General features: G+C 41.6%; 2 long non-coding RNA genes across 15 annotated transcripts in view; both read left to right on the top strand.

The window, feature by feature from the left end:
* LOC148647685 (uncharacterized) overlaps positions 1–23,558 on the top strand; it is a 663,201-nt gene that overhangs the window by 131,703 nt on the left and 507,940 nt on the right. The window lies entirely within an intron of this gene.
* Positions 1,495–4,235, top strand: LOC148647702 (uncharacterized). The gene is made up of 3 exons (XR_015926763.1): positions 1,495–2,436; positions 2,784–2,904; positions 3,280–4,235. It is a non-coding gene; the product is annotated as an uncharacterized LOC148647702 (long non-coding RNA).

Here is a 23,558-nt window from a genome sequence, read left to right as displayed (position 1 = left end):
AATTTTTTATCCATTAAGCTATAGCTGTGCAGTTAGATATCACTACTGTCCCATAGGTTTTACAACTGGAATTGAAATCGGCAACAACTCTGTTGGCTACTTCCACAAGTAATTCCATAAGTAATTCTTACTTCCTTCCAATTTATCCCTCTCTGCAGACCTACTAGTGATGAGCACAAATGTGTCACTGTGGACCATCTAAGTGTCAGACTGGTTGACCTCAATCATCAATAATTGATAACAGCATTTCAAGGTTTGACTCACTAAATTGCACCAAATTGCACACTCACACTCACACGTTCTCACAAACTAAGCGAATTCGACACTGAGCTTTATCACCAAAATAAAATAACTGTGAATTCACATGTGTATTGAATCTTTGTGGTGAAAAAAATCTGCCTCTCAGTGGTAGTGAAGGAGCTTGTGATGTTGAGCTTGATAGCTCACAAGAGGAGGCTGATGACAAGAGAAGCTTCCTATCATCGATGATACAGACTGTACAGCAGTTAACAACAGAGAGCTCAGAACAGCAGATCACTATCCGAAGATGATGAAATTTCATCCTCAAAATCCACATCAAATTGGCAATGATAATAATGATGACCTTTGTAAACTTCTTAATCAGTGAACACGCCGTTTTGGATGACTACACTGATGGAGAGCAGTTTAAAAGCAGTCCTCTCTCTTCGCACAATCTCTGCCTACATTTCTAGGTAGATGAATTTGAGGTTGTTAGCCCCTTAAGATCCAAAAAAGGGAGACAACTGCTACCTCTTACTTGCAAGATATAGTAGATGTGATCATGGTGAGAGGATTGTAGATGCCATATCTAGAAGAAAACATAGGCATCTTTTTGTCAGCATTTCATCAGCTTTAGATCAATGGAGTCATCCACAAAATTCATTTTTGGTGCCCTGCCCTCTACTGATGCTGGACCACTAATTTAGCTGTCTTGTATGTACTTTGAGTGAAAGCAGTATTTTAAGAAGATGTCCGCTGCCATTTATAACTTGCCAAACGGCGTCAACTCTGATGGTGCTGGGAGCAGACAAAGAAGGGCTGTCATGGAAATGAACTGTGCCATGTTTCAGGCTCATGTGTAGTACTGTTTAACAACCTCCCATCCTGTGTTTGGCTGCTTTGGAAGCAAAGATCAGCAAGCCTCTCACAAATGAATTATTGCAAACAACGAATTCCATCACAGCTCACAACATATCTTATCACACCGGCGTAAGGCGACTGATGTCTCCTCACACAGAGAAGATTCCCATCTTCCTGAAGATCAAGGTTATATTTGGCTACAGGGTATCATGTAACACGATTGGTTCCATCAGCATCCACGCATACGAACATCATGATGTTCTCTCAAAGCAGGTGAAGTGCTTGTGTAACCAGGTGATGAGGTGTGGGGCACGAGAGTCAGGAATAGGGCCCTGCGCAGGCTGGTAATCAGACTCTGCCTGCTGCGTGCCTGTCTTGTACGTATCTCTGGAAACCCTTCCATTGTTTCTGTAGTTTTATGTTTACCGATGTCACTGTTCTGTTTTAAGGGTTACCCGATTATATTTGTTTTAAGGGTATCAAAAGTGTATTCGCGGGCTGTGGATTCTCAGAGACTTATACAGAACTTTGTTAACTAATTGTGTTCAGTCGCTAGGTGAAAATTGTCTGTGTGTTGTGAGTTAAGTGTATTGTAATAGCGATATTAGAAATTATTAAGTTGTGTTGTGTTTAAATGTGTTATGTTATAGTAAAAGTTTTAAACAGAGGAAACTAACGGGTACGAGTGTGGGAGTGAGACCCTCGCTACCAGCCTGCTGTACGCCTGACTGGTACGTATCTCTGTAAACCCTCCTATAGATTTTGCTATCTTTTTAGAAAACAAACTTTAGAGAAGGGAGTGCTGTGTGAGTTCCTCCTGCGCACGTTGGTGACTGCCCACAATCAACGGTGAAACTGCCAGAACTGGGAGGGACCTGCTAGACGTCACCACAGCCAGGCAGAATAGGGACTGTGACGTACAGTAGATGCTGTCAGGAACTCGAGCAGGGCATTATGGGTGTTGTAGTTTGTAAGCCAACACGACGTATGTGAGCAACTATAGCCCATTTTAAAACCCGGCTTGCCTTCAGAGACAGTTACACCTGCACCCCATGGACTGGACTCCTTTGAGGACCTGGAAGGATGTCTTTCAATCCCTCTCCAAATTTGTATTATTAAAACAACTTCAACAAAAATTTTCATATTTCCCAACATAATGCCATTCAGAATGCCAGTGCGATTGTGCAAAGTAACTTTGCATTATTTGTTTTGATCGCTAACTCCTTTCTTTACAGAAAATGAAATCAATGGTGACACTAATTAATCTGACTGAAACAGTGAAAGCAACACTATTCCCAAACATAAAGAACCGAGCAAAATTCTTGAAAATACAAGGTAACTGGGAAAATGGGAAAGTTCAAGAGGGCACACATATTGCTCATGAGTATGTATATTAAATAATCAATTTAAAAAAATAACTTTGACCAGGGCTAAAATGCAACACTATCTGATACTGCCTGCATATACTCTCCTTCTTTAGGAACTGATCAGCAGATGCATCTGGGTCAATTACAAACAAATAAAATACAAAAACAGGGTGGTCAGAACATATATTATCTGCCAACATCAAAATGTGCACAATCAGATGTCTTCCTACACATTGAGAGCCTTAATTCTGCAATACAACATCTCACGGTCTGAAATTCACAATACTCGATAACTGTTGTTGTTCTTGTTTACAGGTCACCAAGTGAACAATACAACAGAATGACAAGACAGACGAAGGATATGTAAGAAAACAACAAAATGCTGCAACAGGCCTCTAGTTTCACATCTCCATAATACTTAGCAGAGCTCAGACAGGTAATGATTTCATATTATAATTAAAAATTCATAACATTACTACCTCTCAAGGAGCCATGGCAGGAGCCAGAGGCTCTGGCTGTAAATAGCAACACATTCAAGATAAATAACAGTGATTATGTCTGTTGACACATCAGCACTGTGAAAGCGTACCTTTTAATATGCACTGGTGCTTCATTTGGACTTTTTGCCTTTTAATTTAGACCGAGGCTTTAGGAAGAGGCCAAGGCTCGCAGAGGTGAATGTGCTTTAGGACTGGTGACACTCCAGAGAAAGTGCGGTGATTTTGTCTTTTGACATATCATCAGCGTGAAAGTGAAGCCGGGGCAACAAATCAGTTGAGAGCTGACATAATGCTGTTGTTTTTTAATGCAGACTGATTCTTGCAAGGATAATTACAGTATCAGTACCCACCTGGATCGCATGAAAACTGAGTGCCACACAAGAACACCACTTACTGAAGTCCTGCGGCAGTCAATGGGAGGGACAAGAAGAGAGAGGGCCCAGTATATTAAATCCACTCTTCAGAGGAAGCACTGACAGAGTCCTGCACTCAGGGTGCCCTTTGCTCTGAGTTTAAGATGGGAAGTTATCTCCAACAGTACTTGGTGACTCTATCCTGAATGGGATACATGTCTGAAAATAAGGGAATTGATTCTAAGAATGGAATTGTATCAACTCCAATCCTGTTATACCTTTGACCAGTTTTAAACGTTCACCATTTGCAGACTCAAATACAGAAGCATACAAGGGTTTTCTGAAGGGGTCTTGACCTTACTGCCTCAGAAAATGTAGTAAAATGTTGTTTGAATGCTTACAGCTTTTCTCTGTTTATTTAAGAAAAGTTGATACCATTTCGTGGACACCCCCCCCAGCCTTATATTCCATAGTCATTATAATACCTTACATACAACAGTCACCGTTTCCTTACGAACTGCATGCATTAAAGTTATCTGGAGGGTCACATCAGCACACAGGAGGCAGATCAAATTGGCCATTGTGTCAAAGCTCTATCTATCACAATGGAGGAAGTGAAGCGCAGAGCTAAATGCTCTTGCAGAATCCAGCAGTGATGATCAAGATGACAGTTTTCACGAAGATGACGCTAAGGATGAGGATGTGGAACAATCTTGTGGTGATGGGGGTGCTAGTGTCAATGATGACACTGCATATAAGAACTCGGATGACTATGGGTACAACGAAGATGTTTTTTCTTCTTCTGAAGAAATCTTGAACGAGGATCACATTTCTGACTCTGTTGAATCTGATGTAACTGACCCCAGTCCTGAATCCTACTGACCTTGTAGATGAGGCACAGACTGACCCAGCAGGGCCAAATTGATCTACTGAACTCTTAGCTTGGTCAGCTAAGCAGTTGTAAAAGAGAGTGTTTCAATGATTTACTGGAGATATTGAGACGTCAGGGGCACAAGCTTCCAAAGGATTGCAGGACTCTCTTACAATCACCTAAGAAAATGTATATCAGTGATAAATGCGGTGGTCAGTACATTTACTTTGGATTAAAGAAAGGAATCCTGAAAAACATATCTTCTTCTAAAATATTGCAAGAATTCATGCATTCTTTAGACCTGTGTTTCAATATTGATGGGGTTCGTCTCTTCAAATCTACATCCGTGCAATTTTGTCCTATATTGTTCTCTTCTCACCAATTCCAGCAAATCATTGTAGCATTATGTTGTGGAGGGACCGAGCCTGATCCCATTGATGATTATGTGAGTGACTTTTAGAGCAGTTAAAGTGACTTACCAATAATGACATTCATTTTGAAGATGGAGTATTTAATGTTACTGTGAAGGCTTTTATATGTGATGCCCCAGCACGCTCATATCTGAAAAGCTGCAAAGGACACAATTCATACTTTGGCTGCAAAAGATGCAAAATTAAAAGGGAGCTGGGAGGGAGGGAAGACTTGTTTTCACAGAGGAAGAGGCATGTAATGATCATACAGACATACAATTCAAGAACTTGGAGTACAAGGAACATCTACAGAGACTTTCTACCTTAGCTGCTGCTGGAGTTGGGTATATAAGCGATAGCTTTGCTTTTGTAAACGTATCTTCCATCTGTATAATTACGTTTTTTAAGATGATTTTGTTAATCTTTCCTGTACAGCTATTTTGATTTTCACTTGCCAAAGCATTTTGATCTTTTTCAGATTTCTCCCTTGACTACATGCATCTAGCTTGTCTTCATGTTGGCAAAATAATTCTTATTTTCTTAAAGCAGGGACCACCTAAATGTCGACTGTGTCAGACAGAGGAAAGACATTTCTGAGAATTCGGAAATTCTTGGCGGAAAGATGCCTTGGGAATTTGCTAGACAGCCAAGATCCCTCTTGGAGCTTGACAGATGTAAGGCTACAGAGTTCCGCCAGTTCCTTTTGTATACAGGTCCCATTGTGCTTCATAGTGTTGTATCAAAGGAACTATACACCCTTTTCTGATGCTAACAATTGCTCTTTCCTTTATGTTGGACTCAGATGAAAGAAAGATAAATTCCTATCTCAACTATGCCCAAAAACTGCTTGATACCTTTGTGGACCATGCTCAGCATTTTTATGGACCAACATTTGTTGTATATAATGTGCACAGTTTGAGACATCTACATCAGGATGTGGTACGATAGAATTGTTCTTTAAGTGATGTATCGGCATTACATCACTTGTAAGAGGAAGGAAAGAGTTCAGAGCAACTGTGAAGCATCTGTTTAACAAATGTATAGTTCCTCAAGACAAAAAGACTGCTGTTTCCTGTTGGATAATGAGGACTTTTCATTTGTGAAGGAGAAAAGAGCAGACAGAAGTCTTGTATGTGATGTTGTACGACAGTGTCAGACTTGCAACTTCTTCACTGAATCATGCTCACACCTGCTTAGCTTCAGTGAGCTGCCAGTTGTGAGTTGCAGGGTGATATGGCTGTTGACGTTTACACACCCACTTCATGTTGGGCGCAGTAGGAAGGAAATCTGATTGGTACATTTATGAGTTTTTGAAAAAGTATTGTACTTACAGCATTATGGTTTTTTTCACAATGTGTTGATGCCTTAGGTGACCATTACATTAGTTATTTTATCGGTAATTATGTAATTTGAGTAAATATTGCTAAACATACAGTGAGCATGTTCAATTTGTGAATTGTTATGATAACCTTGTAATCCAATTTGAAATTTACTATCAATCTCCTCTTTGTAGGCTGACAAAAACTCTGTAGATGGAAGACATAAATACCATTTATTTTATGGGAAAATGAAGGCAGATAGCTTATCCCCCCCACCACAGGAAAGCGATGAGGAAAGTCTTGAATATAGCTCAGATGAAGAAACAACTGAGTCGGCAGAGTTGACAGGTAGAAGTGGTTTAACTATGTTAGGTATATTGTTTTTTACTGCTCTCACATCATTGAAAATCACCCTAACAACCCCAGACATCTTTTCTCCACCATCAACACCTTGCTAAAGCCAAACAGCCCCACAACATTACCTGCCTCATCACAACTTTGCAACACATTCTAAGATTTCTTTAGCTCCAAGATTGACAACATCCAGCATCACATTCTCTCCACTACGCGTATCATTTCCACACCTCCTCCCTCCTCATCCAACATTTCTGGTTCCCTTCTCTCCAGCTTCTCTCTTCTTGGCTCAGCATCCCTCAATAAACTAGTTACATGCATGAAAACCCACCACATCTGTTTTAGATCCCATTCCCATCACTTTATTCCAGTCCTGTTTCTCTTCTCTCTGTCCCATTGTCCTCAATATTATAAATGAATCCATGAGCACTGGAATTGTACCAATGGTCCTCAAAACTGCTTCCATTACCCCCATGACAAAAAACCCTAACATGGCTCTCGACAACCTTAACAATATTCGCCCCATCTCCAACTTACCCTTTCTTGCAAAAATTCTAGAACGTGCTGCACACTTCAGTTACATAACCACCTCATGACAAACAACCTTTTTGAACCCCTCCAGTCTGGCTTCCGTCAATTTCACAGCACAGAAACTGTCCTGGTCAAAGTCACCAATGATCTTCTAATAGCTACTGATTCTGGTTCTCTTTCTATACTCATCCTTCTTGATCTCAGTGCTGCCTCTGACACTGTTGACCATGACATCCTACTTTCTCATCTTGAGACTGTGTTTGAAGTTTCTTACTCTCAAATGGTTCAAGTTTTATCTCACTGATCGCTGTCACTTTGTCTCTCTTAATAGGTATAGGTCTGAAATTGGTCTTGTTAAGTCTGGTGTTGCTCAAGGCTCAAAACTGGACCCCTTGCTCTTTAGCATTTACATGTTTCCACTTGGTCAGCTTTTAAGATCACAAGGCCTCGGCTTTCATTTCTACGCTGACAATACTCAAATATACATCCATACCAAACCTGACACTGATGTGGCTGTCTCTATTCTATCTAATTGCAACACTGACAAATACTTGGATAACTCAAAATTTCAACAAGACCGAAGTCATGCTTATTGGCACCCCATATCAACTTCGTAAAGCCAATCCTGTAACATTATCTGTAGATGGTTCTGTACTTTTGCTTCAATCTAAATGGAAAAACCTTGGGGTGATATTCGATTCTGGCTTAACATTCGACCCACATGTGCAGCATATTGTCAAAACATCTTTTTTTCACCTCAGAAATATCACAAGACTATGCCATATACTATCACTAACTGTGGCCCAAAAACTGATCAACACATTTGTGTTTTCTCAAATTGACTACTGTAATGCTCTACTCACTTGGGTATCTAAATCTACACTGAACAAACTCTAGTATGTCCAAAATTCAGCAGCCGGAATCCTGACCAGGTCTAGTGCAAGTGATCACATTACTCCTATCCTGGAGTCCCTGCACTGGCTTCCTGTCAAATTCCGTGTGGACTTTAAAATCCTCATGCTCACCTGTAAGGCTCTGTACGGCTTGGCACCTCACTACTGGTCTGAACTATTATCGCCCTACTCCCCACCTTGCAACCTTCGCTTCGATCTCCTAACTGTCCCCCAAGCCTGTTTACATCGTATGGGTGACAGAGCCTTCTCCTGTTATGCCCTTCTCTAAACTCCTTCAAATCCAGACTCAAAACCCTCTTCTTCAGAAAAGTCTTTACTTAACTGGTTCCATTCTTCACCCCTCTGCTCTTCTTAGTACCACCATCCACTGTCTCCTCTTTATAGTGTAATTGTGTTTTATCTTGTGTATTCTTTTTATTTATTGTTGTTGTCATTCTGTAAAGCGCTTTGAGAAGCCACCTTTAAAGGTGCTATATACGTTTTTTATTATTATTATTAATATTACATAAATTACAGCGATGGGTTATTGGAGAATTAGCTAAGACATTAATTTTACAACATTCTGTGATGTTAGCCTGCATACATTCTAATATTTGAACCACCTGGTGTGCAGTCATGCCAAGGTTTATGCATAATAACGCAAAATTAAAAACAATCTAAAATGTCAAATAGGCATCTGCTTAGACTGGAACAAGACTCTGTACACGGCACTTCAGTAGCAATCAATATACTACTGTTCATTTATGGGATGGTGCACTAATAACTGCACGGGAACAAGAAGTTTATCCCAGGCTGAAAAGAGAAGACAAGAAACACAATGTTGTTCACTGCTGACACAGATCCCTACTTGAACTAATAACAGTTCTGCTCTTAAATTTACAGGATCTTCTACTGGTGAGCATAGTAGTGCATTAGAAGAAGAGGAACAGGGACGCACAAAGTGTTCATTTTTGTGGAAGACGAATAACCAAATCCACGTAAAGCCAGAACAGAAAGGATCTCTCCCTCAGAAAACCCTTGTTAGGAGTCCAGTACAGAATTTCACAACTCTAGGTGATGATAACACGCCAGAATTACATTAGCTCTCTGCTTCAGCTGGATGCCAAGACATTGGAGCAGCTCTTAGGCACATGTCCCTCTATTTCCCTCAGTGCAATGCCTGACCCACGGAAATACTGGGCATCCAAATTCAACATGCCACAGGTAGCAGAAGTGATGTCACTCCACCGCTGGGAGGTCATAAAAAAACACCTCCCATTCACAGACGACTCCAAAATACCAGATGACAACACCCACCGCTTCATCAAAATAAGAAAATTATTTGGCCTACTTAGAGGAAATACCGAAGGAACTGTCTGTGTGTGGATGAGCAACTGATTCCATTTAAAGGAAGAAGCAGTTTGAACAGTGTAAGTTAGGTAAAAGTAACCCATAAGAAATTTTACCATGGTATACCATGGTACATACCGTGGTACACTTTAGTATTCTGGGATACGATACGGTATGTATCATGGTACATTATGATATATACTATGGTATATCTGTGAGTACTGTGGTTCATTCATTGTACCATAGTGTACTATGGTATGTACAGTTCCATAATAGTACCATGGTACATTTAAGTGTACACTGTGGTACATTCATTGTACCATAGTGTACCATGGTTTGTTTTACCACAGTGCAAAATAAATGTAAAATTTCTTATAGGACCAATCGATACATACATTTTTATAGAAAACAAAAATACATACAGTACATATATTTAATATACATACATACAGATGCAGCCATTCAAAATGCGCAGGCTATACCGCATTATTTTCTCGCTTTCTGTAATTAATGCAGATCAGTAAATCAAGTAACAAAACAGTTATTGCGCCCGGCTCCTCAATGGGCTTTGACGTGCTAATGCGTTGGTTTAACAGTCCGGGTGTGGCAATGTTTTTTATTATTGTTATAGAGAAACATGATCAGATTTTCCCCGGTTCAGAAAAAAAGATCTGAAGTACTGTACTGTATACTAGTTTGTCACTCTTCTCATCCCCTCTTTGCTAAATAGCTTTTGAATCGAGTCACATGAAGACAGAGGTGAAACAGCCCTACACAGCCCTGTCGCAGTACACGAATATAATTATATCTTATTAATTTCTTGAGATACGCGATTCTTTTAATACAGTCTTTGCTGTGCTCTAGAGGATCCTTGTGATATTTCGAGCTCTGGTTGAATGATAAGTGTCACAGTTTAAATCATTTTCGTAGTAAGAAATTACGGAACGCTCTGTTAAAACCAAGGGAGTTTTTATGTCCATTGCAGTTTTTTTGCAACATGAATATAATTATATCGTTATTATTTTCTTGAGATACGCAATTCCATATTATATTCCCTTTTAATCAAATTCTAAAAGTATGCTTGTTGACTCCGGTATCACATTAGTTAAAGACTTCGATGCTTAAAATGTTTAGGGAGAAATGGAATACTGGTGCGTATGTTTTCTTTAAAGTACTGAGACCAGCCATATACTGTATGTTTAAGTTCCAAAATTAATATAATTTATGGCCTTCACACGCGTTGCAGTATTTCTCCTATTCTTTTTGTGCTCAGGCACTAAGATTTCCCTTCAGTGGTAAAATTCCATATAAATATTAAATACTACAACGGGCACAGTAAAGACGTTTACTGTAAATCTTTCTACGACAGGCCAACGGACCACGAGTGCCCCTGTCGGTCAACCAATCACGTACCGCGGTACCCTGCGTCATCTTGCGTCACGATGCGCGACGCCGTAGCCAATTACCTCCGGTACGTGTCTGTACCGTGCACTTTGAATGGGTGCATCTGTATGTATATATATATTAATACATTTCATATATTAAATATACTGTATTATGATATGTATTAAACATATTGCATATAATACACACAGATAATATATAAATGTATATATATTATATGCACACATATACTGCATACAGAAGTTCAGGTGGGTAGCTGCGTCAGCATGCATAGTAATAGGTTTATTCCATGCTGAAAAGAGAAGAAAGAAAACACAACGTTTCGGCCATGGAGCCTTCTTCAGGTGTGAGAGAGACAGGGCAGTCAGCAAACGTAATGTAGCAGGAGAACAAAAGCTGGGAGACAGGAGGAGCGAGAGGCGGGAGCAGGGGACAGAAAGACATGCCAATCAGAAGGTGTGAAGTCAGGATAGGTAAAGAGAGGTGTGAGATGAAATTTACAATGAATAGAGAGAATTCAGAAGAAAATTAGTCTGTCATTGAGAGAAGGGGAAAGGTGGGATCCTAGCTGCAGGATAATTTTAATTTCTGATGTTGGATTATGGAAAACCGTCTTTGAGAACACAGACGGAGAGATTAGAGTGGTCATGGCCGTCAGAGGTGAAATGAGAAACAATGGGCTTGGAGAGATCTTTAATCTTCACAGCCCTTACCATTTCTGAAGCGGTCTCTGAGTCTCCTTCCTGTTTCTCCAATGTAGATGGCTGGGCATTTACTGCAAGAGATACAGTAAATAAGGTTGCTGGAGGTACAAGATGCCCTCTGGGTGATCCGGTATTGTCCTGAGGGGCCTTGAATGAGTGTAGTGTTAGATATGTACTTGCAGGTGATACAGCGAGCTCTGTTGCAAGGGAAGGTGCTGGTGTGGATGGTTGCTGAGGGTGGTCAAGGGAGCTGTGAACAAGAAGGCTGCACAGATTAGGTGATCAGCGATGTGAGATGATGGGGCGGTCAGAAAAGAGGGCTCCAATGGAGGGATCATCCTGTAGGATGGAAAAGTTGTCATTAATAGTCCTGGGGATAGGAAGTGTGTTGGGGTGGGATGTACTGCATACATACAATATACTGTAGCCGAGTGTGGTAGATAAAACACATACAAATGAATGACCTGTAAAAATTGTCATGAACCTTTCTAAAAAGATACTGATGTTTTACTGTCGCCATATTGCAGACACACAGAGCCTGAGCACTGGTTCACACGTACCTCACAGGTTGGAACTGGGCTACAGAATCACAGTCAGGATAAGGATTTCAAGGATGTTTGTTGTAAGGTTTTCACTTAATAAATCATTTACAAACAAATGAACATGGAAATATAAACAAGCTGCGTGATACAGCTTTGTAGTTCTCTGTCATATGACAGATACTGTTTAATTATTTAAAAATATTTCAGCATGTTTGGCTACATTTTTGTAACTTATTCCTGGTGTAAACGAGAGAAACGAGAGCGCTACGCGTACTGGCGTCTGTATTTTAGATATTCTCTCGAGAACAAGTAGTAACTGACGTAACGGACATTTACTGTGTCAGCCGGCATCGCTGTAGCTAGCATAACAATGTGTACGCACCTTTAGTTTTTTACTAATGGTGCCACAGATGTGGGCAAGCTAAAGGTGATAGAGGGAGAATACAGTCCGGATGAGCACGACAGAGAATCCCTGGTATGCTGGATAAACCCTCAACTCGTCAGGAGGACGGCCCGGCTCACGCTGCCACTGTGCCTGAGACAGGAGGGAAGTGCTCTTAAGCGCCAGTGATTACTAGCTAACAGCTAACGTTACTTTGTGTCCTCAGCTCTAGGTTAATGCTACTTAGTCCCAACATAATTTTTAGTGAACTTTCGGGTTCTTCAAACATTGCTAACTTAGAGGAAATGGGCCCACGTTAGTAAGGTTAAGCAGTAGTTATAGATAATTATTGTAACTATTTAAATCAATTGCTAGCTTGAATAGAGCTCGCTACTGATCATTTCCTGTAAGGTTAGCTAACTCTTTAGACTGCGACCCCTTAGTAGTAGTCTAAGGTTCATTGTGTAGGGTTAAGTGAGTACAGAGTGTCGTCTCCTACAGATGACAAGGCTGAACTCACTGAAATAAGGAACAGGCTGATAAGCACAGAGGAGACATCAGAGGAATTCTGGACATCGTATTAAGAAGAGAAAAGTGTTTAACAATGAGTCCACCGAGGTACAGTATGCCAAGTTAAAAAAAAAAACACTTAATTTTAAGTTAACATCACCTACCACTTTATTAGAAACACCTACACTCACTGGCCACTTCATTAGGTAGGCAGATGAGCTAGAGTCTCTAACTGTATACCTACAAGGTGTTTTTAATAGATAGGTGTTTCTAACAAAGTGGTCAGTGAGCATAAATCTAATGGCCTAATTCCAGTTTTGTTCTCAAAAGAGTGAACAATATACAAATAAACAAATAAAGCCCACATCAAACTCTTTTCAGAACCATCCTGCAGAAGTATACAGAAAGTCAACATCAGGTGACTGAATTGACCACAGGCTACATAATTGGCCATAAATATTATGTTATTGTAATAGTCATTTGTCACAGGCCACTGAGTAAAGGCATATATTTTACCTTACAGGCCTGTGAACAAATTGAAGGATGAAGAGGAAGAAAATGTGATGGTGCAAAGTCTTAAAGTCAAAATAAAACAGCTTGAGGAGGAAAATATGAACCTCAGACAGGCATTAAGTATGTTTAGAAGTATGTGATTTTTTCGTTTGTTTATTCAGAATCATATACAGTCGTATCAGCTGATAAAAACGAGCTATTATGAATGTTTCTGTAGCCTGCCATGCCAGCAATTGTTTGGGACTTACTTGGCCAGTGTGACGTTAATTTACTCTGTCATTCCAGATATGCCTGAGAAGGTGGCTTCATTGAAGAATTTAATTAATCCCTCCCAGATCTATTCTAGGAACAATATCCCTGAACTCCTTCTACCACCAAACACCAAACACATTTGCAGTTGTAATGCTTTATAATTGACCAGAAGGTGCACACATGTACTGTATTACAAGCAAGCGCACAGGTAGCTCAATTGTTTCCTCACACGTGTTTATCCATATGTTGTCTTTCTCTATAAGATGTCCAGCTCATCACATTGAGGGATCACTGTTCCTGGGCAACTGCAGCAAAATACACAAATGATCTAATTGTTTGTGGCTTGTACACTACGGCATAATGGCACCTCACTGTGTCCTGGGCTCTTTGTCAACGGTGAAACAAGGCCACCCCTGTCCCGAGAGGAAGCTGAAGCTATAATTGGTGAGTGTTGATGGCTTAGGTTATATTCTGAAATCATCGTTTAGTCTATTTTGTTCAGGTTAATAATATTGTTCTGCTCTCTTTCTCTCGTTAGCTGAAGTAAAGGCTGTGTTCCCCGAGAAGACCCAAGCAGAAATCAGAGCCTGTATGAGACAGAAGCTACTTAATGCAGCAAAGATTCTGAAAGGTCAGTGTGGTGTGGGCCAGCAGAACCAGCATCATGAACACGAGCCAGTCTCCATTTAAATGTCCTGCTCCCTTTAACTTCAGCTGTGAAATTATTATTATAATTGTTGTTTTTGTACGTTTACTGTTATGATCAAATGCATGTATCAATACATTTTGAGTTAACCGGTTAATAAATCAAGTGTTTCATTCCAAAACCTAAAATGTTTTAAATAGCCTGTACATTTTATGTTGGCTTTCTATTTTCTCTGCAATCTTCTTCAGGATGAATACAGTGTGCCTATGTATCTATTTATCTATCAATTATATTTTAATAACTAGTGTTATGTACCATGGTACCCCTAAAAGTACCACACTTGTACCATACTACTGTCAAAATATCATAGGATAAAATAGGTTTCAACGTACTACACTGCACTTTAAGAATACCATGGTATACAGTATAAGTACCATGGTACGTGTACTATGGTACTGTCAAAAATACCAGGGTACCATACCATAGTACTGGTAGCATAAATGTACCATGGTACAATTTCTTACGGGAAGTTTTGTTCCAATTTCAAAATATATATTTAAAAGTAATATAAAAACATTTTTATTTTGTAATGTGTATTTTTTAATGTAAAAAAAATTCATATTGAACTTGAACGTTTTTACTTTCTTTTTGTCAGATCAAACGCACTTTTTCACCAAGGTCGTTTAATTTTGAAAGACGGGGAAAACGTACTGTAGGTTTTGCAAGAATGCAAATTAAACGTTATCATTACCTACTTCAGAGGTTTTTTTGCAGGTCTCATAGTACATTCACTGTGATACATCATGGGATGATTAGGAGAAAGGACACAAACACGTTTAGCGTGTTATTTTTTTCCGATTTAAAGTATGTTCATATACGATTGGGTTACTTGGAGACAGATCGATATTTTTATTCTGGATTCTGTTTGAATCCGAAACTTTTTCAAAATTCGAAATTCGTCCACTAAATTCACTCTAACGGCACATCCAGTTTTTTTAAAAATATATTTTTTTCAATGTAGCAAATTTTGCCGTTCATTTAGAGAATTTCCGTACGTTATTTTTTCTGAAGTGATCCCAGTTTATTTGTGGAAGGTTTTTCCTCGCCTCAGAAATGAAGCATCTCTCTCTAAATATGACGGTTGTCTTTTTTCCAGTTCTTTTACAAAACCACATTTAAAAAAAAACGCGACCTACAGTTAAACAGGATTGTAAAAGTTTTAAAAGCATTAACATCCAAAGCGAATATTTTTCTTTAAACACTGCAGCTTTCAAACAACACTAAAAAAATGTGTAGTCTACTTCCGGTTTTTAACTTATACTAAAAGTATATTTTTAAGCGAATTAAACTAAGTTTTTTTTGTCGAAATACTGGCTTGAACTGTATTATTGCTACTAGTGTTAGGAATTGCGTGGTCAATGTGATTAAACTATTACGGTTTGTAATTGTACACTGTTGGAATGTTCCTGTTTTAATACATCTATAACGATGGCACTTAAAAACAAATTAAACACGCTGTTATTGGCTTTAATTTGATATTTTTTGTTTTTAATGTGTTTTATATCACACTGATACAAATATTTCACTCGGTAATAATACATAAACGTATTAAAATGTAATTGAAAATATTTTGAATTCTGTGGAAAGATGTGAAATTTGTTAAATCATTATTTCTATCAACTGCATTTAAAAAAAAAATCGCTGTTAAAATCAGTTTTTTTATGTAGAAATGCAATTAAAAAGGTTATTTTGGTTTGTATTGAATAGTGATGGCTCCCTAGTGCAGAGAAGACTTGAAACAGGGTTTCGTTCAAAAGAATATTGCAAATGCTTTTCATATCTTTTTCAGACTATCTTTAGATTTTCAGTATTTCTGCCTGCATAGACTATCAAGCTTTGCTGCACAGAAAGCTTTAGTTTTATCTCGTTATTTTCTGCTTCTTTCTTTATAGCTTAAATATATCTTATGGGAACAAACAAAAGTTTTTTTTAATGCGACTATCGAAGGGAATGGTTCATTTGCATTTGCTTTGTGCTTCAGTTCTATGCTGGATAATGGCATAATATATTGTATTCTATTGTGGGGGTTGTAATTGCAGTAATTCAATGTTGTAAGCCTCTAATTAAAACTATGATTTGTATAATATTTAGTCATCCTGTATCTTGCTTTGTAACATTTGGTTTTCTAATCTTACAGTACATTCTTTCAGTTTTCACAAAACATTCTCTTTAGTATTTTTTTGTAATACGTTTTCGTCACAGTAAGCTTGTGTTCATTAAAAAAGATGCAGCCCTAAATGAATGCAGCTGCTGTCTTGAATTCAAAAGGTTATTCATCACCTTAATAACCCTTTTCTGCTTGATCTGTTTGTTAAAAATGGTAACTTCTAGGATTTAAGGCTGTCACGCCCTCTGCAGCCAGAGGGCGCTCCTTCTCTGTCCTGTCCCTAGTTTCCAGTCTGCTGTCCTTCCGGTTCCTCTCTTTCCCTTGGGCTTTATATTTCTGGGTCTTGCACTCTGTCCTCGCTCAGCATTGACGTTCGGATGTCCTGAGACCCGCCTAGCACCAGGGTGCCCCACGTCCGCTCCCTGAGGGCATAGGTTTCTTTACGGCATTCCTGAACTCTTTGCACTAATGAGCCCGGGCCTTTTTCCCGTCTCGCCGCTACGCATATGGGTCTTTTTCCGCTCTCCTGCTCCCCTCGGTTAGTCCCTTTGGACGTCTGTGACAAAGGCCAGGTTCTACTGTAATTATTTACTAGTTTCCAATAGTCACTAGAGATAAAATGAAGCTAAAAACTGCACTACTGAATGTATTGAAGTCCCTAGCATATGGTAGATGACCGTGAAGTTGTACTCTTGCACGATCTCAATACATTTGACCCTCTGGCTCCTTGAAGTTGAGCAGCCAGGTGAGGGATGCATGGTCCGTCCGCAATTCAAACTGGGTCTCGGACAGATGGGGCTTGAAGTGGCGGACCGCCGCAACTACAGCCAGCAGCTCCCTCCGGGTGACGCAACAATTCCTCTCGGCCTTATCGAGCGCCCAGCTAAAGTGCGGGACGACCCTCTCCCCGTCTGGCCCCTCCTGTGCTAGCACTGTGCCCACCCCCGTCTCACTGGCGTCTGTATCCAGCACACAGGGCAGCGTCGGATCCGGGAAGGCCAGGACGGGGGCCCCCACCAGTGCTCCACCCTCTCCCGCCAAAACACCTCCAGAGGGCCGACGCCAACGCCGTGTAGTTGTAACGCTGGTCCCCTGGTACATCCAGCAGCGCCTGGCAGGCCTTCCCCTCCAGAACCGCAGCGAACTGGCCCGCCTTCTCCACCTGACACCAGCCGTTTGCCCAGGCTGCCATCCGGAACTGGGCCTCAAAGAGTTGCCATGGAACCTCCCCGTTATATCAGCTCGGTTGCACCGGTGCCGGCTGGACCTAGCTGGTCCTGAGGCGACATGGCCTGAGGCGACACAGGAAAGGGTCCCTCCTCCGCCGAGTGGGCTGCCGTTGGGTAGCCCTGATAAAGGCTGTGGCCAACGGTGGCGCTGAGGAAAGTTCCAGCCCCTGGCGGCTGCTGCTCGCCCCCAAAAGGCGGTTTAGGGGGTCACTCGGCAGCTGGGGGAACTGGCGCTTCTCTGAGTCCAACATCAACGGCTGCTCATTGTCCATTCTCCCACTCTGACACCAGTGTAGTATTTTTCGGTTCGGCAACGACGGACACTGTGACTCAGACCCTCGTTGGCTGAAGAACGGCGCTCTATTTTTTGGCACAGCCAGCACAGCACCCCCGCGCTCATGCGCCAGCAGAGAAAGAATGAGCAAGCGCCAGAGAGAGCAAGAGAAAGAGAGAAACACACTGGGCTCTGTTCGGGTCATTACACACGAATAGGGTGGCAGTTGAGTACTAGTATAACAGGGCTGCGAAACCAGGGAACTATTTACAAGAATCCAGGCAATTTCCCCAGACTGTACGCCCGTTTCGCAGTGGGTCAGCTGCACTGGTCAGCGGCCTTCCTCGTCCCTGCCCACTGCCCACTGCTCCTCCCGCCTGCCCCTCGCTGCTCACCCCAGCCGGGCGCTCCGCGGCCATAGCGCCAAGCAAATGCGCTACAGTACTAAAAATATTTAAGAAGTGGCTGTTCATAAATTAATGAATGAATATGAATTAAGGAAAATATCCTTGTTCTTCTTATTTAATGATTTAAATAAGAGTAAATGCTTTTGATAATTCCTTACAGAAATGTTGGGTAAAAACTTTCAACCTGTAATAATGTTTTTTTTTTTAATTCAACAAAACAGGTCCTTACGTGTTGATGTAAAAAAATATTTTGGTCTTGGGGAGCCGATTCCTGACAGGTATGGCAAACCTTCTCACCCTGGCCAGTAAGCACTGGTGGGTCATGGGCTCCAGGTCTGATTAGGGTTTGGGCTCACTTTGGTTGAAATTAGTTCAGTAGCCTGTTGTCTCTCCAGATGAGCAAGAAGCTCCAGGAAGTACTAATCAAAAAGAAAGGATAATACATATTTCCTTTTTTCTTCATACTAATTGAGATACATGTGCTTTCATCAAAGTTAAACCCATATATACGAGTGTTAAAGTGTCCCCATAATTCAGTATGGTTGACATTCAAAATCCTAATGACAGCATTCCTTAATGAGCTTGATAACAACAAGCGTATGTATAGAACACATTGCTAATACTCTTTCTTGTGTACTCAAACAGAAAATAACAAAGGAGAACAGACATAAAGGTGCCGTGAGCATGTATAGTAACAGTAAAGAACAGAGTTTTGGCCGTTTTGTTAGCACATCCAGCCAAGCCGCAGGACAAAAACCTGTGTTGGAGAAAGCAAGGCTGCCTGGTGATGGTTTGGGAGGTCTTGGGTAGAAAAACACCTCAGGGGCTTTCCACTCCAACGCATCGTTAGAAGCCCTGACTGTGTCACGCCCTCCACATCTAGAGGGCGCTCCTGCTCGGGCCTGTTCCTAGTTTCCCTGTGCTTTCCTTGTTCTTCAGGTGTGTCTTGTTGTCTGGGGCTTTATATTTCTGGGTCTCCCTCTCCTCCTCGCTCAGCATTGGGATCGGTTGTCGAGAGACTCGCCTCACCAGGTTGCCCCATGTCTGCTACCTGAGGGCTTGTGTCTCGCTCCGACTCCGCCTGATACCATCAGCCCAGACCGAACCCTCTCGTTTGCTCCGTTCCTGCCGCTACCCACAGGGTCCTCCGTCTCACCAGTCCCTCTCCACGGCTACCCCCCGGCTACTGTGACAGACTGCTCTCAAACAGGACCAATTCCTAGTAGAATATCATAGATATAGAATATCATAACAAAATATGATCATACATTTACAGCTGGGTTTCAGTTTTGATAGTAGACATTCCTGTAGCTCAATGTGAAACTCTTTATATTTGGATAAAATCTTTATATCGCCTCCATGATCTTCAGCTTGTCCAGAGCTTCTTGATAGTTTTAGTAAGTTTTTTTTTCAAGCTTTCAGTTAAGAAGACCTATTGCACCATTTCACTGTCTGTGCTCTTTTCTGGACTTTAATTATGGTGATAATGTTTACCTGCTTTCCTCAGCAGCACAAGACTTCTGGGAGGCCTATAGTCAAAGATGACTTTTAAATTAGACCAAATGTTTATCTGGCACACGATGGATGATTTCTGACAGGTGTGTGTCATATAATTATGGATCCATTTGTTGAAACGTTCGTTGTGAATAATTTACACATAAATAAATATTTTATACTTGCAACCATTTATTTCCAATTAGAGCCCAATCCATCATTGAGGATCCTCACCATCCCTCAAACTGGCCACAGACTGTTCTTCCCCCTGCGCTCTGGCCAGTGGTGCCGCACTGTTAAAGCACAGCCCACTGGACTAAAGAACAGCTTCTATCCTACTGCAGTACTCATCCTCAACAGCTACCTATGATTTCTCTGTTTCGATGAGGTTTACGAACCCTGTGCAAGTCTCTGATGGAGTCCGAGGTGAACGAGTCCGAGAAGGGCGAGGCAGGAGAGTAGTCGATCGGTACAGGCATAGTGGAGTCCAGAGAGGAGAGCTAGGCTACCAATCTGAGAAGGGCGAGACGGAAAAATGGTCAATAGGTACCAGTTGGACAGGGGTCCAATAGGCGAGCAGGATGTTGAAGGTCATTAGTACTGAGAGCTCAGGAGGCGGAAAGATTCCTCATACCGAGTGTCGGTTTGGAGTGAGCAGAGAGTTCGAATAGTGAAGGACAGGGTGTGGAACGATTGAATAATTAGGGACAATTGTTGCTGTCTGTACTCGTAACAGCCTCAGACTCAATACACATCTGCACCACACACATTCTACATGGTCTACAATGTGTTTTCTTTCACTACTACATATTGTTCTGGTTCTCTGATTTATTACAGTTTGTCACCATGCACTGCATACACTGTGTGGTGTCGTCTGCTGTACTGTTTACGTCCTGAGAGATCACATGAATACGAGGTCCAATGTTCTTGTCCATATGGCCATAAACTCCTCTACTCCTCAACTCTACTTGATAACCTCAAACATCCCCTCACTCCTTCTGACAGACCTGACCGCCCCGCCCCCTCGGCATCTCCCTGCCAAATGCAGGATGTGGAAACGGCGACCACTACAACAGATAGATAAGACTCTATTGATCCCAAAGGGCAGGGTGTGAATTATATGTTGGCATTAGGGGGAGCTCACACCTGGTTGGGGGGGCATCTTACATGAAGGGCCGGTCAACTAACACATACAAAGTGAGAATTGGATTATATAGTGTGGTGCCTCCTGGGGAAAGGTTTATGTAACTGAGACAAAAGTACTCACACCACACTTCTCTTCTTTAATTTCCATGTTGATTTTCTCCATTTCTCCGGTCCGTTTGTCTTCCAAGCCAGTCCGCAATCTGTTCTCTCAATCCTTATTCAGGCTGAGTAATAATAAGCCTTTTGGGCTTCCCCAATTAAATAAGGTGCTACTCTCCCTGCCCATTGCTCTCTTGGCCATGCATTCCTAGCAGCTGTTCTTTCAAAAGCTGTTAAATATGCTTCCACGTCATCTTTTGAAGCTCAATTTCTTCTTACTGGGATCTCTCCCTGTTACTGAGGACCATCTAATTTCCTCTCCTAATCTTTGGAATTCCTCTCTCACCAAATTCTATTCTTCTGTAATTCATTGATTAGTCTCAGTTTGAATTTTATTAGCCTCCTGCTGTGCCTGTATAGTGTCTTGTTGTCCTTTTAAAGCCTGGAACTGGGTGAGGGTGGCTTGGGATAGTTGTTGTATCAGTTGTTACATTTTTCTTAGAGCTCACACACAAACCAAGAGAGGGAAAAAAAAAGTCAACTTTTTATTCCCACAATTCTCGATCCCAATCAGTGGCTGCCCACATCCTCCACCAAATGTGGCGCCTCCGGGGGAAAGGTTTATGTAACCGAGACAAAAGTACTCACACCACACTTCTCTTCTTTAATTTCTGTGGAGTTTTTTTCCGTTTCTCCAGTTCGTTCGTCTTCCAAGCCAGTCTGCAATCTGTTCTCTCCATCTTTATTCAGTGTGAGTTCTAAAGTCCGTAAAGTACCACAAATCCACGTCGTATCCAAATAACAAAACCGTAAACCATAATCCTTTATTTCTTCTTTTAATCCGTCATTCTCTAATCCTTACCAACACCAACCTGATTCCACTATCTCCTCCAAAACGCATTCACCTACTGGCTTACGTGCTGGTTCACTGTTTCCGGGGCATATATATTTTGTTTCCTGATGAGAGACACCTGTGTCTCCTTGTTTTTCAGAATAAGGTCAGCTGGTTTTTCTTGGTGGCCATCTTGCTCAGGTCTAAGTCGAGTATATTGAGAAGGTTGTTCCTGAAATACCTGTCCTGTATGACCCTTCCCCTGGTCATCTTACAATAGTTAAAAGAAAAAGACTTTTGAATCGGACCCAGATACCTCAAGTAGTATAAAGCGACACCTTTCGTCAAACTTTTGACAGGCACCACGCCCCCTTTTTCAAGCCAATGGGAGTCCCCGGTGGGTGGATGTCTCGCCCCCTTTGCCCGCCAATGGTGTGTCGTTAAGGGTCGGAACTCCCGCCTTTCCCCCCCTGCCGGTCGGGCCGGAGCCTCAGGGTCCAAAAACCCCAGCAGCCGCGTCCCTCGCTTTAGGTATGTGAAAGTGTGTATTGGTTTGGAAGGAAACCATCTCTGCAGAGGGGTTGAGTGCGCTCTATTATAAGCCTAGGGAATCCGGTAGTTACGGCGGCGCGGGGAGTCTGGTGCGGGCCGCGAGATCCCGGGGTGTGAGTGGCGCCAGCTGCGGCCGGGTCATAAAAAATAATCTATATAGTAAAAAAAACATTCCAGCTAAAAGAAGATTTCTGTCATACAACCGGTTCTGAAACCTTTATCCCTTTCTTGCTAAAACAAGGAAGGGGCGTCAATAAAAAAATGCTGCTTATACGCTGCACAAGCCGTGTCTCAAAAGCAGCAGGGTTGTAAGGACGCACACACACACACACACACACACACACACACACACACACACACACACACACACACACACAGACTGCGTAAAGTCTCACGGAAAGAACTCGCAGGACAAACACCATGTGAAATGTGAACCGCTTTATTTCAACAGTGAGTTTTCAAACACCGAAACATTGCAGTACACACATATTACCGGCTCCTGTTTGCATTCAACAATTAAATGTTGGTGCAGAAAATTAGTTCGGTACACATAACCACTACCCCAACATTGCTGAGAAACTTTGAGGCATCTGAAAAAGCATTCATAATCCCCTTCCGCTCCCCATGTCTAAAACCATGAAAAACACACTGTGCGATCCGATCTAGCAGAGCAAAAAAATGTGCCTGCATAATCAGCAGGATGGTGTTACCACAGGTTCTGTGCAAAACACGCTGTATTTTGGAATACACACTGTAGAACCCCCCAGGCTTCCGTTTCTGATCTGAAAACATCAGATCCGCAATAATTTCACTCATGTTCTTGACATACGCATCTATCTTCGCAATGTATTGCAGAGGGGGGTGAAGTCAGTGCAGCTTGTCACCAGCTGTGAGCTACCAAGCATCCAGGAGATCTACTCAGCTAGATGTCTGAAGAAGGCCAGGTCCATTCTCAAGGACCCCAGTCATCCCAGTCACAAACTGTTTTCCCTCCTACCGTCTGGTAAACGGTACCAAAGCATTCGGTCCAAGTCCAACAGACTACGGAACAGCTTCTACCTCCAGGCAATAAGACTGCTAAACAGCCAACCTGTAGCTCCTTAGCAAATCACCTGTAATGGCTACATGGACACACAATTCTCACTATATTCAGCATAACTGCACTACATGTTTATATTGCATACACCATGGACACATAACAGCTCTACTCACATTGAGTTTTATTCAGTTTCAAAAATGTAACCTCAATTTTGTGATTTTTGTGTTTTGTGATTTTTTGTGATTTTTGTGATTCTTGTAATTTTTGTGTGCTCGCAGAAAAAGACATTTCATTGCCAGCAGCTACTGCTGCACGCC

Source organism: Lepisosteus platostomus, chromosome 15 (genome assembly GCF_059453375.1).
Source record: "Lepisosteus platostomus isolate fLepPlt1 chromosome 15, fLepPlt1.hap1, whole genome shotgun sequence".
Taxonomy (NCBI): domain Eukaryota; kingdom Metazoa; phylum Chordata; class Actinopteri; order Semionotiformes; family Lepisosteidae; genus Lepisosteus; species Lepisosteus platostomus.
This window is presented reverse-complemented; position numbering and strand designations above follow the sequence as displayed.